Here is a 16,849-nt window from a genome sequence, read left to right as displayed (position 1 = left end):
AGACTGTTTCCCCCACTCTCCAATTACCTTTAAAGAAAAGCTTATCCTGTGGACAATAAAGCACATTACGGCACAATATGAAACAGTCCATAAAGATCCTGGTGTTTGATGAGGGGTTTAGAGAAAGCTCAGCATATTTAGGAAGAGATGACACTATACTGTAGTTATCACTGACACCTCCCTCAGCACCTCATGCAAATCTCCCATTACATCCCAGTCCAGAGATTAACAGGCCTTCAAGGTGGTGGGATTGGCAGGCCTGCAAGGTGGTGGGATTGGCAGGCCTGCAAGGTGGTGGGATTAGCAGGCCTGCAAGGTGGTGGGATTGGCAGGCCTGCAAGGTGGTGGGATTAACAGTTCTCCAAAGTGGTGGGATTAACAGTTCTCCAAGGTGGTGGGATTAACAGACCTGCAAGGTGGTGGGATTAACAGTTCTCCAAGGTGGTGGGATTAACAGTTCTCCAAGGTGGTGGGATTAACAGTTCTCCAAGGTGGTGGGATTAACAGTTCTCCAAGGTGGTGGGATTAACAGTTCTCCAAGGTGGTGGGATTAACAGTTCTCCAAGGTGGTGGGATTAACAGACCTTCAAGGTGGTGGGATTAACAGTTCTCCAAGGTGGTGGGATTAACAGTTCTCCAAGGTGGTGGGATTAACAGTTCTCCAAGGTGTTGGGATTAACAGTTCTCCAAGGTGGTGGGATTAACAGTTCTCCAAAGTGGTGGGATTAACAGTTCTCCAAGGTGGTGGGATTAACAGTTCTCCAAGGTGGTGGGATTAACAGTTCTCCAAGGTGGTGGGATTAACAGACCTTCAAGGTGGTGGGATTAACAGTTCTCCAAGGTGGTGGGATTAACAGTTCTCCAAGGTGGTGGGATTAACAGTTCTCCAAGGTGGTGGGATTAACAGACCTGCAAGGTGGTGGGATTAACAGACCTGCAAGGTGGTGGGATTAACAGTTCTCCAAGGTGGTGGGATTAACAGTTCTCCAAGGTGGTGGGATTAACAGTTCTCCAAGGTGGTGGGATTAACAGTTCTCCAAGGTGGTGGGATTAACAGTTCTCCAAGGTGGTGGGATTAACAGACCTTCAAGGTGGTGGGATTAACAGTTCTCCAAGGTGATGGGATTAACAGTTCTCCAAGGTGGTGGGATTAACAGTTCTCCAAGGTGGTGGGATTAACAGACCTGCAAGGTGGTGGGATTAACAGACCTGCAAGGTGGTGGGATTAACAGTTCTCCAAGGTGGTGGGATTAACAGTTCTCCAAGGTGGTGGGATTAACAGTTCTCCAAGGTGGTGGGATTAACAGTTCTCCAAGGTGGTGGGATTAACAGTTCTCCAAGGTGGTGGGATTAACAGTTCTCCAAGATGGTGGGATTAACAGTTCTCCAAAGTGGTGGGATTAACAGTTCTCCAAGGTGGTGGGATTAACAGTTCTCCAATGTGCAGGGATTAATAGACCTGCAAGGTGGTGGGATTAACAGTTCTCCAAGGTGGTGGGATTAACAGTTCTCCAAGGTGGTGGGATTAACAGTTCTCCAAGATGGTGGGATTAACAGTTCTCCAAGGTGGTGGGATTAACAGTTCTCCAAGGTGGTGGGATTAACAGTTCTCCAAGGTGGTGGGATTAACAGTTCTCCAAGGTGGTGGGATTAACAGACCTTCAAGGTGGTGGGATTAACAGTTCTCCAAGGTGGTGGGATTAACAGTTCTCCAAGGTGGTGGGATTAACAGTTCTCCAAGGTGGTGGGATTAACAGTTCTCCAAGGTGGTGGGATTAACAGTTCTCCAAAGGGGTGGGATTAACAGTTCTCCAAGGTGGTGGGATTAACAGTTCTCCAAGGTGGTGGGATTAACAGACCTGCAAGGTGGTGGGATTAACAGTTCTCCAAGGTGGTGGGATTAACAGTTCTCCAAAGTGGTGGGATTAACAGTTCTCCAAGGTGGTGGGATTAACAGACCTGCAAGGTGGTGGGATTAACAGTTCTCCAAGGTGGTGGGATTAACAGTTCTCCAAGATGGTTGGATTAACAGTTCTCCAAGGTGGTGGGATTAACAGTTCTCCAAAGTGGTGGAATTAACAGTTCTCCGAGGTGGTGGGATTAACAGACCTGCAAGGTGGTGGGATTAACAGTTCTCCGAGGTGGTGGGATTAACAGACCTGCAAAGTGGTGGGATTAACAGATCTGCAAAGTGGTGGGATTAACAGACCTGCAAGGTGGTGGGATTAACAGACCTGCAAAGTGGTGGGATTAACAGACCTGCAAGGTGGTGGGATTAACAGACCTGCAAGGTGGTGGGATTAACAGACCTGCAAGGTGGTGGGATTAACAGATCTGCAAGGTGGTGGGATTAACAGACCTGCAAGGTGGTGGGATTAACAGACCTGCAAAGTGGTGGGATTAACAGATCTGCAAGGTGGTGGGATTAACAGACCTGCAAAGTGGTGGAATTAACAGTTCTCCGAGGTGGTGGGATTAACAGACCTGCAAGGTGGTGGGATTAACAGTTCTCCGAGGTGGTGGGATTAACAGACCTGCAAGGTGGTGGGATTAACAGACCTGCAAGGTGGTGGGATTAACAGACCTGCAAGGTGGTGGGATTAACAGACCTGCAAAGTGGTGGGATTAACAGATCTGCAAGGTGGTGGGATTAACAGACCTGCAAGGTGGTGGGATTAACAGACCTGCAAAGTGGTGGGATTAACAGGCCGCAAAGTGGTGGGATTAACAGGCCGCAAAGTGGTGGGATTAACAGGCCTCAAAGGTGGTTGGATTAACAGTTCTCCAAGGTGGTGGTGATAATAAATAAATAAATAATAATCGGAGCTCTTCCACCCCAATCCATGGCTCCCACATTGACCTTGAGTCTCCCCTTACAACTGCTTCCCTCTCTCCCTCCTTCCCTCTTCCCTCCCTCCCTCCCTCCCTCCCTCCCTCCCTCCCTCCCTCCCTCCCTCCCTCTCTATTCTCTCCTCTTTTAGGTGGACCAAGAGCCCAGGGGCCTTATTCTCATCCCTCCCTCCCTCCTTCCCTCCCTCCCTCCTTCCCTCTCTCTTCTCTCCTCTTTTAGGTGGACCAAGAGCCCAGGGGCCTTATTCTCATCCCTCCCTCCCTCCCTCCCTCCTCTTTTAGGTGGACCAAGAGCCCAGGGGCCTTATTCTCATCCCTCCCTCCCCCTTCCCTCTCTCTTCTCTCTTTTAGATTGACCAAGAGCCCAGGGGCCTTATTCTCATCCCTCCCTCCCTCCTTCCCTCTCTCTTCTCTCCTCTTTTAGGTGGACCAAGAGCCCAGGGGCCTTATTCTCATCCCTCCCTCCCTCCCTCCTTCCCTCTCTCTTCTCTCCTCTTTTAGGTGGACCAAGAGCCCAGGGGCCTTATTCTCATCCCTCCCTCCCTCCTTCCCTCTCTCTTCTCTCCTCTTTTAGGTGGACCAAGAGCCCAGGGGCCTTATTCTCATCCCTCCCTCCCTCTTCCCTCTCCTGTTAGTTGAACCAGGGTCCTCTCTGGTTCAATTGGGTCCTCTCTGAGCTGAGCGATGTGTTGACGTGTGGGGTGGCGAGAGGAGAGGTGAGGAGTGAGGCGTCGGAATTAGTGGCAATCCCGCAGACAGCTAGCTCGGGGACAAGGCATTCCTGGGGCGAAGGGTTATGGGCCACTTCCCTCCTTTCGCTCTGTCTCTGTCTGTCTCTCTCTCCCTCTTTCTTTCTCTCTCTCTCTCTCTCTCTCTCTTTCTCACTCTCTCTCTCTCTCTCTCTCTCTCTTTCTCACTCTCTCTCTCTCTCTCTCTCTCTCTCCCTCTCTCTCTCCCTCCCCCTCTCTCTCTCTCTCTCTCCCTCTCACTCGAACGCATCCCACCTTATGCGCACACACACACACACACACACACATATTTTTGTAACAACTAAGTGAGCTGTTATTTTCCCTGGCAGACAGACAGACAGACAGACAGACAGACAGACAGACAGACAGACAGACAGACAGACAGACAGACAAACAGGCAGACAAACAGGCAGACAGACAGACAGACAGACAGACAGACAGACAGACAGACAGACAGACAGACAGACAGACAGGCAGACAGCCATTGCGTTCATCAGATTGGGCAGGATCTTTATTTTAGTTCTGGAATGCATAACATATAATAATGATTTTCAAAACAGCATTCCCATCACTAAGTAGATTTTTTTTCACATGTGAGAAAATCCACTTTGCATTAGGTTTACAACTGAAACATTATCAATATGTAATTCCACCTCTGACGAACGGGTAACAAAATCCCAATCTGCTTTGTTAAAATATGGGTGTCTTCACAAGTTGAAATCCATCTATCTATTTTTCATAGTCAATCCAGTGGACCAGGGTCCCAGTCCTGTCAATCTCTTCATCACAACACGTATCATCGTGGCTTTGTAATGGACTCGCTGTTAAATTAATCATATGAGATAGAAACATCACTGTAGCAGGGCTTCACTTGACAAAAGAGATGTGGATCTCAACGTGACTATCCTGTGGTTTCATTTAAACTGATTTAAAAAAATAATAATTTTAAAAAAAGGATAATCAGTGGGGATTTCTAAAAATAAAAAAAGAAGAGGGATAATGGGGGTGGATCATTGCTTTCCTTTGAGAATGACACGTTATAGTACTCTAGTCCATCCAGAAGACAGTGGCGTGGTGACCGGTTTGTCACCGTGTTAGAACTGTAAAAAAAAAAACGCCACCTAGTGGTCAATACACCCAACTGCGGCATGTGACCGGGGTTGTTTGTTAGATATTCTCTGTAGAGACAGAGTGACACCTACAGGATGCTAGAACAACTGCAGCCTGATGCACGGCCAGGCGGCTGATGCAACTAGAAACTGGGAAGGATCTCACTAATATTATTACAATCGAGTGGTAAATCCAGAGTTTTTATTTTTATTATTAGTATTGTTATTATTATTATGATCTATCCTAATGCCTAGTCACTTTACCCTGCCTTCATGTACATATCTACCTCAAATACCTTATTATTATCTATCCTGATGTCTAGTCACTTTACCCTGCCTGCATGTCCATATCTACCTCAAATACCTTATTATTATCTATCCTGATGTCTAGTCACTTTACCCTGCCTTCATGAACATATCTACCTCAAATACCTTATTATTATCTATCCTGATATCTAGCCACTTTACCCTGCCTTCATGTACATATCTACCTCAACTAACCTGTACTACTGTTTATTATCTAAATGATAGTCACTTTAACCCCACCTACATGTACATATCTACCTCAACTAACCTGTACTACTGTTTATTATCTATATCATAGTCACTTTACCCCCACCTACATGTACATATCTACCTCAACTAACCTGTACTACTGTTTATTATCTAAATCATAGTCACTTTAACCCCACCTACATGTACATATCTACCTCAACTAACCTGTACTACTGTTTATTATCTAAATCATAGTCACTTTAACCCCACCTACATGTACATATCTACCTCAACTAACCTGTACTACTGTTTATTATCTATATCATAGTCACTTTACCCCTACCTACATGTACATATCTACCTCAACTAAGGGGCGGCAGGTAACATAAATGTTGCTGATTCAAATCCCCAAGGTGGGAAAAAAAATATCTTCTGTGCTACCCTTGAGCAGTTAAGTCCCAACAACTTCTCCCCGGGTGCTGATAACGTCCGTTATGGCAGCCCCCCGCCCCCCCCCCCCCAACACCTCTCGTAGGTGTTGGGTTAAATGCAGGAAGACACATTTCAGTTGAATGCATTCGGTTGTATTAACTGACTAGGTATCCCCCCTCCCTGTCTACACCGGTGGTATAAATACTATTTGACGGAGGTAGAAGTATAATAATTAACTGATGACAGAAGAAGGTCTACATCCGTGTTTGAAAATGTGTCGTATTCATTTATCTTTAACGAATATATTAAATGTATAGGAGAGGAGAGGTTGAGGTAGGAGAGTCTTGATTTGAGACCTGTGGATTTCTAGAAAGCAATAATGCAATTTGTATGAATAAAGCTGAGAACATCTTAATCCCATGGATTTAAGGTTATTGACCATCATTATTTTAATTAGTTATTAACTAAATATTAACCTTCAGGTTGACTATGGTATATATATGACGTGGATAAAACTCATAATTGTCTAATTTTTTTTTTCAAAAGCAAATAGTACTTCAGCCGTTTGGACAACAATAGTATGGTGCTTTTTAAAAATACGATTATGCTTTTCACCAGAAAATATAGATTAGATTATTTATCTTTAAAATGAATTTATTATTGTTCTTTCAAACATATTTTTGATATCAGGGCATTTTAAAAAACAAAAACTGTTATTTTATATAAATCTCATTTGAAAACACTGGAAAAATCTACTTTTCATGTTCATTCATTTTCCCCAAACAGATCAATATGTACATGCAGTATCATCTAAAATCAGTTTTATAGTAAAGTGCTTATTTTGGGTTTAATTCATGTAAAATAGTGTTTGCAGCAGAACAGAACCAGTCAGAAAATTGGACACGTCTACTCATTCAAGGGTTTTTAAACAACAAGATTCTTCCAAGTTGCCACCCTTTCTTTGCCTTGATGGTAGCTTTGATGGTAGCCTTGATGGTAGCCTTGATGGTAGCTTTGATGGTAGCCTTGATGGTAGCTTTGATGGTAGCTTTGATGGTAGCTTTGATGGTAGCTTTGATGGTAGCCTTGATGGTAGCTTTGATGGTAGCCTTGATGGTAGCTTTGATGGTAGCTTTGATGGTAGCCTTGATGGTAGCTTTGATGGTAGCCTTGATGGTAGCCTTGATGGTAGCTTTGATGGTAGCCTTGATGGTAGCCTTGATGGTAGCCTTGATGGTAGCTTTGATGGTAGCCTTGATGGTAGCTTTGATGTTAGCCTTGATGGTAGCCTTGATGGTAGCTTTGATGGTAGCTTTGATGGTAGCTTTGATGGTAGCCTTGATGGTAGCTTTGATGGTAGCCTTGATGGTATCTTTGATGGTAGCTTTGATGGTAGCCTTGATGGTAGCTTTGATGGTAGCCTTGATGGTAGCCTTGATGGTAGCTTTGATGGTAGCCTTGATGGTAGCCTTGATGGTAGCCTTGATGGTAGCCTTGATGGAGGTATATCACAATCCGCATCCATCATAATATTTTAAACTGTCCATAAAGCACTCAGGACGGCCCCCACTGATAGAGGGCCGTAGTAGGGTACTCCCATAGCGGGCATTAATATTAGAACGATAAATGCATTTAGAACCGTATGCTTTGCACACTCTTGGTAGCCTTGATGGTAGCCTTGATGGTAGCTTTGATGGTAGCCTTGATGGTAGCCTTGATGGTAGCTTTGATGGTAGCCTTGATGGTAGCCTTGATGGTAGCCTTGATGGTAGCTTTGCACACTCTTGGCATTCTCCTTGTGGCAAAAAGCTTAGAATGGCTGTATTTTCCGTCAGCGACATGAGTGGGTATATCATTTGATGTCTTGAGGACACACACACACACACACTGAGGTTTAGCCTTGTAGGCAGCAAAAGTGACACACACAACAATCCATTGTATGATTTTAGAGGATATTAGTGGTACAAAAGTCATACCTATTGTGTTCTCAGATAGGAATTTATTCTGAAAAGCCATAGATATTTGTCAAAATAAAATGTATTCTCTTGGTTACTCTTTTCAGGAACTAGTAAACAAAGGAATTGTTTTGCCCTTTCTCTCTCTCTCTCTCTCTGTCTCTCTCTCTATCTCTCTCTCTCTCTACTACCCTCTCTCTCTCTCTCTCTCTCTCTGTCTCTCTCTCTCTCTCTCTCTACCCCCCTCTCTCTCTCTACTCCCCTCTCTCTCTCTCTACTCCCCTCTCTCTCTCTCTCTACTCCCCTCTCTCTCTCTCTCTCTCTCTCTCTCTTCCTCTCTTCCTCTCTCATTCACTCTCTCTCTCTCTCTCTCTCTCTCTCTTCCTCTCTTCCTCTCTCGTTCACTCTCTCTCTCTCTGTATATCTCTCTCTTTCTCACTCTCTTTCTCACTCTCTCTCTCTCTCTCTCTCTCCGTCTCTCTCACTCTCTCTCTCTCTCTCACTTCATCCCAGCTTTGTGAGGAGAGAAAATACCTGTCCCTACCGTTTTTTGTAAAAGCAAGCAGTGGGTTAGAGCGAAAGAGCGAGACATCCTACTGCTGTGGAGAGAGAAGGAGAAGGAGAGAGAGAGAACCAGAGAAAGAGAAGACAGACCCGCCATGCCACATCAGACGGCTGCAGAGGCAGAGCTGCACTCAACAATAGGTACATTCAGCAGCGTCCAGACTGCTGATGTCACAAGTAACACTAACTCTTGCTAACCTAGAGACTACCATTATGTCTTATATTATCAGCATGTCTTATTATTGTACTTATCAGCCTGTTTATTATTGTACTTATCAGCCTGTTTATTATTGTACTTATCAGTGTGTCTTATTATTTTACTTATCAGCATGTTTATTATTGTACTTATCAGTGTGTCTTATTATTTTACTGTGGGCCAGTGATACTGCTTTGCCATGCTGTCCGGTAGTCTGGTTGGACGGGGAATGTTACAATGTTAGATATACTGCCCTGCAGCCTGGCAGTCTGGTTGTACGGGGCATGTTAGATATACTGCCATGCAGCCTGGCAGTCTGGTTGGATGGGGCATGTTAGATATACTGCCATGCTGTCCGGCAGTCTGGTTGGATGGGGCATGTTAGATATACTGCCATGCAGCCTGGCAGTCTGGTTGGACGGGGCATGTTAGATATACTGCCCTGCAGCCTGTCAGTCTGGTTGGACGGGGCATGTTAGATATACTGCCATGCAGCCTGGCAGTATGGTTGGACGGGGCATGTTAGATATACTGCCATGCAGCCTGGCAGTCTGGTTGGATGGGGCATGTTAGATATACTGCCCTGCCATGCAGCCCTGGCAGTCTGGTTGGACAGGGCATGTTAGATATACTGCCATGCAGCCTGGCTGTCTGGTTGGACGGGGCATGTTAGATATACTGCCATGCAGCCTGGCAGTATGGTTGGACAGGGCATGTTAGATATACTGCCATGCAGCCTGGCAGTCTGGTTGGACGGGGCATATTAGATATACTGCCATGCAGCCTGGCAGTCTGGTTGGACGGGGCATGTTAGATATACTGCCATGCAGCCTGGCAGTCTGGTTGGATGGGGCATGTTAGATATACTGCCCTGCTATGCAGCCCTGGCAGTCTGGTTGGACAGGGCATGTTAGATATACTGCCATGCAGCCTGGCTGTCTGGTTGGACGGGGCATGTTAGATATACTGCCATGCAGCCTGGCAGTCTGGTTGGATGGGGCATGTTAGATATACTGCCATACAGCCTGGCAGTCTGGTTGGATGGGGCATGTTAAATATACTGCCATGCAGCCTGGCAGTCTGGTTGGATGGGGCATGTTAGATATACTGCCCTGCCATGCAGCCCTGGCAGTCTGGTTGGACGGGGCATGTTAGATATACTGCCATGCAGCCTGTCTGTCTGGTTGTACGGGGCATGTTAGATATACTGCCATGCAGCCTGGCAGTCTGGTCGGACGGGGCATGTTAGATATACTGCCATACAGCCTGGCAGTCTGATTGGATGGGGCATGTAAGATATACTGCCATGCAGCCTGGCAGTCTGATTGGATGGGGCATGTAAGATATACTGCCATACAGCCTGGCAGTCTGATTGGAAGGGGCATGTAAGATATACTGCCATGCAGCCTGGCTGTCTGGTTGGACGGGGCATGTTAGATATACTGCCCTGCAGCCTGGCAGTCTGGTCGGACGGGGCATGTTAGATATACTGCTCTGCAGCCTGGCAGTCTGGTTGGATGGGGCATGTTAGATATACTGCCCTGCAGCCTGGCAGTCTGATTGGATGGGGCATGGAAGATATACTGCCATGCAGCCTGGCAGTCTGGTTGGATGGGGCATGTTAGAAATTCTGCTAAACATGTTAGTTACATGTTAGTTACATGTTAGTTACATGTTAGTTACATTTTAGTTACATGTTAGTTACATGTTAGTTACATGTTAGTTACATTTTAGTTACATGTTAGTTACATGTTAGTTACATTTTAGTTACATGTTAGTTACATGTTAGTTACATGTTAGTTACATGTTAGTTACATTTTAGTTACATGTTAGTTACATGTTAGTTACATGTTAGTTACATGTTAGTTACATGTTAGTTACATTTTAGTTACATGTTAGTTATACTGCCGTACAATGTTAGGCATTAAGACAGGCTCCAGACTGGGGGCCTGCTCCTCTTGTAATTGGCCACAGCGAATGAGGGGCCAAAGTAGTGGGTGGGACTTGAGAGTAAAATAAAGGCCACACATCTGTCTCTAGACCTACTTCCCCTGTACACTGTAATATCTCTGGGGCTTGTCCTTGCGTTGCGTTATTATCTTGGCATAGCACTTGACAGTTAGTGGAAGTGGAGACGCTGAGAGGTACATTAGCAGTGCTAATGAAGACACACTCCCACAAAGCAATGAACTGACTCGGTGTTAAAATACAATAGGTGTGAAAGAGGGAGGGAGGGGGGGGGAGGGAGGGAGGCAGGGAAGACTACAATGTGTGATTCTACGCCTGAGGGGGTGCTACCGTACAGCAGAGGTGCAGCAGCTCACACCTGAAATGTCTACGGAGAATGAAGACATCTTGATGGAAATGTGTGTCGACTACAGTATGTCGACGCCCACTAATATCCAAGAAAGATCACAAACTCAGTGAACTCACACAACCACAAATTAAGTTAAAGAATGTCGCCTGTAAGGTCCTGATTTCATTGTACATCATATCACATCATATTTCTTCATAGTTTAGATATTTTTGTAATATTTTATCGTAGGCTATAATAATAGTTGCATGCATCATCAATCAACATTTTGGCAATGACTAGATCATTGAATTCAGATAAAAACTGAATTATAGGTTCTCTTTTATTCTATTCTATAATAATTGAAAGCCATTTAATGAGAATAACAACTATTATCGGTTTTATCTTGTGGAAAGATAGGCTACCATGACCATGTTCTCTCAGCCTTATGTTCCCTCAGCTCTATGGTCTCTCAGCTCTATATTCTCTCAGCTCTATGTTCGCTCAGCTCTATGTTCCCTCAGCTCTATGTTCTCTTAGCTCTATGTTCTCTCAGCTCTATGTTCCCTCAGCTCTATGTTCTCTCAGGTCTATGTTCCCTCAGCTCTATGTTTTCTCAGCTCTATGTTCCCTCAGCTCTATGTTCCCTCAGCTCTATGTTCTCTCAGCTCTATGTTCCCTCAGCTCTATGTTCCCTCAGCTCTATGTTCCCTCAGCTCTATGTTCCTTCAGCTCTATGTTCCCTCAGCCCTATGTTCCCTCATCTCTATGTTCCCTCAGCCCTATATTCCCTCAGCTCTATATTCCCTCAGCCCTATATTCCCTCAACTCTATGTTCCCTCAGCCCTATGTTCCCTCAGCTCTATATTCCCTCAGCCCTATGTTCCCTCAGCTCTATATTCCCTCAGCTCTATAATCCCTCAGCCCTATATTCCCTCAGCTCTATATTCCCTCAGCCCTATATTCCCTCAGCTCTATGTTCCCTCAGCCCTATATTCCCTCAGCTCTATATTCCCTCAGCCCTATATTCCCTCAGCTCTATATTCCCTCAGCCCTATATTCCCTCAGCCCTATGTTCCCTCAGCCCTATATTCCCTCAGCTCTATGTTCCCTCAGCTCTATCTTCTAAACCAGGGATCGGCAACACTAAAGAGAACCCTGTTCGAGAGTCAGGAAATGGAAAAGAGGAGATTATAGACAAAAAACTGGATTTTATGTGATGACAAATATTTAACATACCGTATATTTTTCACACCCTTTGATGTGCACAGGTCTTTTGGTGAGTTGATCCACTGTTGCATGAATGAATGAATGAATGAATGAATGAATGAATGAATAAGGACCATCAATAACAGACCAGACGCATGTTTATTGTTACACGTAATTGTTCAATAAATGTGATGGTCAGGCCATATATAATACAGTTAGGGCATTACCTCCAATGAACATTTCCTGTCCCTGTGACCTTGACCTTGTGCCAAGTACATATTCTTAAGAAACGTTTTGTCTGTCCAATTGGCATTGCTTATTTGTGCCAAATATGATTGAAATAGCTTCTGTAAATGGCGAAATTAATAACCACTTAATTCACTTGATCAACTCAGAAATGTGTTTTTCCGGTCACCAGTGATGAAATAGTTCAGTAGGTCCTAGGCCACATAATTGTACATATTTAAGCCAATCGTTATAAAAATGTATTGAGTAGATGTTGAGATAAACATTTAAGAAAACCCAGAAAATGCTATATTGGGGTGCTGGAATACTGACAAATGGTCAAAGTGATCTAACATATTCAGAAGATCCCGCATTTGTATTTATTATGGATAGACATTAGTTCCTGCCAAGCTGCTCTTCTTCCTGGGGTTTATTATGGATAGACATTAGTTCCTGCCAAGCAGCTACTCTTCCTGGGGTTTATTCGTATTATATACAACACACAATCCAGGTGTACGTGTGTGTATAGTGTGTATGTTGTGTGTGTTTTCACATGTGTGTGTGACTCTTCACAGTCCATGCTGTTCCATAAGGTGTATTTGTATCTGTTTTTTAAATCTGATTCTACTGCTTGCATCAGTTACCTGATGTGGAATAGAGTTCCCTGTAGTCACGGCTCTATGTAGCACTGTGTGCCTCCCATAGTCTGTTCTAGACTTGGGGACTGTGAAGAGACCTCTGGTGACATGTCTTGTGGGGTATGCATGGGGTGCCCGAGCTGTGTGTTAGTAGTTTAAACAGACCTCTGGTGACATGTCTTGTGTGGTATGCATGGGGTGCCCGAGCTGTGTGTTAGTAGTTTAAACAGACCTCTGGTGACATGTCTTGTGGGGTATGGATGGGTGTCTGAGCTGTGTGCTAGTAGTTTAAACAGACCTCTGGTGACATGTCTTGTGTGGTATGGATGGGTGTCTGAGCTGTGTGCTAGTAGTTTAAACAGACCTCTGGAGACATGTCTTGTGGGGTATGCATGGGGTGCCCGAGCTGTGTGTTAGTAGTTTAAACAGACCTCTGGTGACATGTCTTGTGTGGTATGCATGGGGTGCCCGAGCTGTGTGCTAGTAGTTTAAACAGGTGCATTCAGCATGTCAACACTTCTTACAAAAGCAATATACTGATGAAGTCAACCTCTCCTCCACTTTGAGCCATGAGAGATTGACATGCATGTTATTGATGTTAGCTCTCTGTGCACATTTAAGGGCCAGCCGTGCTGCTCTGTTCTGGGCCAACTGTAATTTGCCTATGTCCCTCTTTGTGGCACTTGACCACACGACTGGACAGTAGTGTGCTTAGGGTCATTGTCCTGTTGAAAGGTACACTTTTCTTCCCCAGTCTGAGGTCCTGAGCGCTGTAGAGCAGCTATTCATCAAGGATCTCTCTGTTCTTTGCTCCGTTCATCTTTCCCCTCGGGCCAAAAGAGTTCAATCTTGGTTTCCATCAGAGCAGAGAATCTTGTTTGTCATGGTCTGAGAGTCCTTTAGGTGCCGTTTGGTAAACTCCAAGTGGGCTGTCATGTGCCTTTTACTGAGGAGTGGCTTCCGTCTGGCCACTCTACCATAAAGGCCTGATTGGTGGAGTGCTGCAGAGATGGTTGTCTTTCTGAAAGATTCTCCCAAAGATGGAACAATGAACCAGATATTTCACTGGATGTATAAATGTGAAGCATCCGGTTGGCGTTTTCCACTCACTACCAAATATGGTAGTGAGAGGAAGCCCAGTGACCGGCAGCGGGAGAGGACGGAGCTAGATGGATTTCGGCCGACATTTTGCAAATTTTCTCATCAAGAAAACATTTGATCTCCATACAGCTTTCTGTTTCCAAAACTATAATCTATAACAAACAGAGTGCACTAAGTTTGGTAGACTTTGACTTACCTAATTGTTTATAGAGATGACTTTGTTTAGGACGAGTACACTAGATAGTGGGCATTTTCCTAATGAGTGTCATGCATATTCACTAAGGCACAAATGGTCTTCATCCTCTTCTTGGCGCTAGCTAGCTGGCTTGTCTCAAGTAGATTTCTAGCTATCTAGCTTGTCTCAAGTAGATATCTAGCTAGCTAGCTTGTCTCAAGTAGATATCTAGCTGGCTAGCTTGTCAAAAGTAGATATCTAGCTGGCTAGCTTGTCTCAAGTAGATTTCTAGCTAGCTAGCTAATTCATAACTATTTTTTTTTAAATGTACTTGGCTTAAATAGCTAGAAATTGAATAGAAATCTTTACAAGTTTTGCCGCTACTAGAACTCCTTCTGTGAAACAACCTTTTTTTCACTATAAGAAACCTACGTCATCAATAAATAACTGGTTTCCTGTAAAAAAAGATCTGTGATTTTGTTCAGGGGGAGAGGAAGCAAAATATATTTTTAAACAACAAATCATTAAAGCTAATTTCCCGCTTGATTATGAAATTGTTGAGCTGGAATGTCATGTGTTTGTCAAAGACACTGATAACTGCAATCATTACGAAGATACAAAGATGAGGCTATGTGCAGCAATCAGCTGCAATACTGTCCAGAGGAAGGGAGGAAAATCCTTGTTCCAGTTTCCGACAGACGTTGAAAGGTACAGTTGAAGTTGGAAATGTACATACACCTTAGCCAAATACATTTACATTCAGTTTTTCACAATTCCTGACATTTAATCCTAGTCAAAATTCCCTGTCTTAGGTCAGTTAGGATCGCCACTTTATTATCAGAATGTGAAATGTCAGAATAAATAATAGGAGAGAGAATGATTTATTTCAGATTTTATTTATTTCCTCACATTCCCAGTGAGTCAGAAGTTTACATGCACTCAACTAGTATTTGGTAGCAATGCCTTTAAACAATTTAACTTGGGTCAAACATTTTGGGTAGCCTTCCACAAGCTTCCCACAATAAGTTGGGTGAATTTTGGCCCATTCCTGCTGACAGAGCTGGTGTAACTGAGTCAGGTTTGTAGGCCTCCTTGCTTGCACTCGCTTTTTCAGTTCTGCCCACAAATGTTCTATAGGATTGGGGTCAGGGCTTTGTGATGGCCACTCCAATACCTTGACTTTGTTGTCCTTAAGCCATTTTGCCACAACTTTGGAAGTATGCTGGGGGTCATTGTCCATTTGAAAGACCCATTTGCGACCAAGCTTTAACTTCCTGACTGATGTCTTGGGATGTTGCTTCAATATATCTGCATAATTTTCCTCTCTCATGAAGCCATCTATTTTGTGATGTGCACCAGTCCCTCCTGCAGCAAAGCACCCCCACAACATGATGCTGCCACCCCCGTGCTTTACTGTTGGGATGGTGTACTTTGGCTTGCAAGCCTCCCCCTTTTTCCTCCAAACATAACGATGGTCATTATGGCCAAACAGTTCTATTTGTGTTTCATCAGACCAGAGGACATTTCTCCAAAAAGTACGATCTTTGTCACCATGTGCAGATGCTTATATGATAGATAGATAATTATATGATAATTATATGCATCATCAGAAAATAGAACAAAAAAAACCTCAAAAGGTTTGTACATTTATTAAATGCCTGTTAACATGCTGCAAAACATAGAACATATCAGAACCCATAAAAGTAGAACATTTGATCACAACCTGGAAGAACACATTACCCATGCATCCCCACAATAAGGGGCAGGGCAGCAGGGTAGCCTAGTGGTTAGAGCATTGGACTAGTAACCGAAAGGTTGCTGGATCGAATCTCCGAGCTGAGGTTGCTGGATCAAATCCCTGAGCTGACGAGGTAAAAAAAAATATGTCATTCTGCCCCTGAACAAGGCAGTTAACCCACTGTTCCTAGACCAGTTAACCCACTGTTCCTAGGCCATCATTGAAAATAAGAATTTGTTCTTAACTGACTTGCCTAGTTAAATAACGATGAAAAAAACAGAAAGACATACATCACGTGTAGCATTAGAGAATAACGCATATGTTGACTTCTAATAGACAGCATTAGGATTGCCTGCACCATTACATGGTGGTTTCATCACGTATCTATACTCTTTTATCATTTGTAGAACAAAACAAGATCCAATGTTGGAGGCCGTGTTCAAACTACAGTGATGGAGGTCGTGGAGTAACTACCTCCACATCTAAAGGACTTCTTCAAACCACAGTGTTGGAGGCCGTGGAGTCACTAGCTCCACATCTAAAGGACTTCTTCAAACCACATTGTTGGAGGCCGTGGAGTCACTAGCTCCACATCTAAAGGACTTCTTCAAACTATAGGAACTCCCGGTCCAAAATATGAGAACAGAAAAAAATGTGTCCCTAATGTCTGATGAAACGGCAATTAAAAACCATCTAGATTACAACTGCGAAAAGGGACGCTTAAATTTAACCATCAAGGGGGATGTTGGCTAATCAAGCAGTGGTTGTTATGGTTAGGAGTGTCACATCAAAGTGGAAACAGGAAATGATGTGACTGAGCTATCAGACGACTACATCACTATTTGTTTAACTTTCCTAAAATTCCACTCCATAAAAAGACACTTAATTCACCTACCCCTGCCTTGTTTACATTTCCCCACGCAGGCATATGGCTATTCCCTAGCTAAATTGGCAACGCCAGCCCAAGAGGCTGCTGATATTGCGGCTGAGGCAATAAAGAGACTAAAAAGCATAGGACTAACTAGGTAACAATGTCTATATACATGCAACAGTTCAGTTCCATCACTACTATATATTTGTAATTTACAGTAATGACTTTAAATGTGACAGGTCATCAATG

This window comes from Oncorhynchus mykiss, chromosome 6, assembly GCF_057628025.1.
Source record: "Oncorhynchus mykiss isolate SJ-2025 chromosome 6, ASM5762802v1, whole genome shotgun sequence".
In the NCBI taxonomy this organism is placed as follows: domain Eukaryota; kingdom Metazoa; phylum Chordata; class Actinopteri; order Salmoniformes; family Salmonidae; genus Oncorhynchus; species Oncorhynchus mykiss.
This window is presented reverse-complemented; position numbering follows the sequence as displayed.